Genomic DNA, 2,045 nt, shown 5'->3' with positions numbered 1-2,045 from the left:
ATAAATTCTTAAGCCTGAAATCATTGTTCCCTACACAAATAGAATTCCATCATTGTGTTCCTAGAGAGGACTTGGTTTGTGTAAACTTAGAGAAAGGTGTAAGAATCATGGATATGCACATGGATTTCCTTTTTCTTTTTTTTTTTTTTTTTCAGGTTCTCGCTATGCAGCTTGGACTTGTAGTATTCCTCCTGATTGCTGCCTCCCTAGTGCTGGGATTATAGGCATGTGCCACCATGTCTGGACTTGGATTTCCTTATATAATGAAGTAAAATTTTCATTTTTCTCACTAAAGTCATAACTACTGGAAAAAGTTTTCTAAAAGTCAGTGTTATATAATGCTCACTGTTCAAATCCTGATATAATATCTCAAAATATCAGATAATTTATTCCCATAATAATATATTTAACATCTCAATAACTGTAAGCCAAAGACAGTATCACTGAGCAAGAATGCCCAGCAATTTCAAACTTATAGAAATGTAACTTATTTTCTATTCTTTGTCCAAAAGGATTGGCAAGCAAGCTTATTCATATAAGAAACTCTGCCATTACTTTGAATGCCTAGCACAAAAGATATTCAGAAATAAAACAGAAATTATCAGAGAATTGAGAATCTTCATCACATGTACCAAGTTCTTTTGTACATCACAAAAACAACTAAAGCAAATCAGTAAAATCTTAAAATATGAAACCATCACAGTCACAAATTCCTAAAGGCTCTGCCACGATGAAGCAAGTGTGACACGGGTGCAGTAGGTTCGGCAGTCAGCACAGGGTGGAAATAATAGCCCAAGTGAAGGTGAGGCTGACATTCCCAAGAACTTGGGGCCTGGTGGCACAGGAACACATAGGCAGCAAAACCCAAAGAGAATTCCCACTCCAATTTCAAGGTGAGTCATAGAAAAAGGCAGATGACATTTACCTACAAGAAATTGACATAAGCAGTAACCAGGCCTGGAAGATCATTGAGTTCATGAGTACCTCAGAAAACACCCAGGAGCTGGAAAGAATATATGATCCTAGTATCAGGAAAGCTTGATAAATGTATTCTATGCATCATAAAATATTTTATGCTTAGATTAGAGAATGCTTTAATGTTGAGAATAGTGTTCTATATTAATAAGCAAACATATAATTTTTAACCCATTTTTGTCATGACTGAGAGTTTACATTAATAATTTTTGACCTACATTTCAATTTTTCCCAGAAATCAAGAAATTGTCATGGAAAAGTATGCCAACCACCTGTTCTACATGTTTAAATTCCACAAGAACTGAAGAAAATACTAAACTGGTACTTCTAGTTGAGTCCCCATTCATGTGTTCACTATCATTGACACAATTCATATTGTTTTAGTATAAAATTGATAGCAGAGCATTTTTGTTCAGTCAGCACCTTAGGTACTGGGATCTAAAATAATGATAACTATCTGAAGGGAAATTTTCCTATATTCAACTTAGATATTTCTTTCACACTGCTCTGATAGCAGTAATGCCTTGGGCTATTAGATGTCAGTATGGATGAGATTGGGCTGACAGAGGCATTATTTCTCTCTAGAACATTGTTAGGAACAAGCACATCAGTTTCTCTGGATGGTTTTCTGAATATCCATGGGACTCTTGGAACTTTAACTATGATATGGTGGCCCCAAGCTATCCCTACTGATATAGGGAAATGAAATTCTCGACCTTAAAGATACCTGAAATTTTATTCTTAGGTTTTGTGTTCTCTAAAACCTAAGAATAAAATTTAGGAACAAATGGAGATTAAGAGCAGAATATATTTACTGGGAGAAAGAAAGCTTCTGTCTAAGAGAGGGACAGAAGGGGACCCCAGCAGGTTGGCCAGGAATCTGCCTTTTCTATGGATTATTATAAAGCAAAACCATGAAATGAGGTGAGTCTAAGGTGAAATGCATGGGAACTCGCACATGAGATGGCACAAAATTGTGGTCAACCATTAAGGTTACAAGCACAATTGCTCATGTAAAACTGATTAAATCCAGGACCAAATGGGGAACAGAGTAATGTAGAAAGTGGGCA

General features: G+C 36.0%; 1 pseudogene; it reads left to right on the top strand.

Moving 5' to 3' along the window:
- LOC101577633 overlaps nucleotides 1-2,045 on the top strand; it is a 134,500-nt pseudogene that overhangs the window by 1,128 nt on the left and 131,327 nt on the right.

Source organism: Octodon degus, unplaced genomic scaffold (assembly GCF_000260255.1).
Source record: "Octodon degus isolate 3935 unplaced genomic scaffold, OctDeg1.0 scaffold00125, whole genome shotgun sequence".
In the NCBI taxonomy this organism is placed as follows: domain Eukaryota; kingdom Metazoa; phylum Chordata; class Mammalia; order Rodentia; family Octodontidae; genus Octodon; species Octodon degus.
This window is presented reverse-complemented; position numbering and strand designations above follow the sequence as displayed.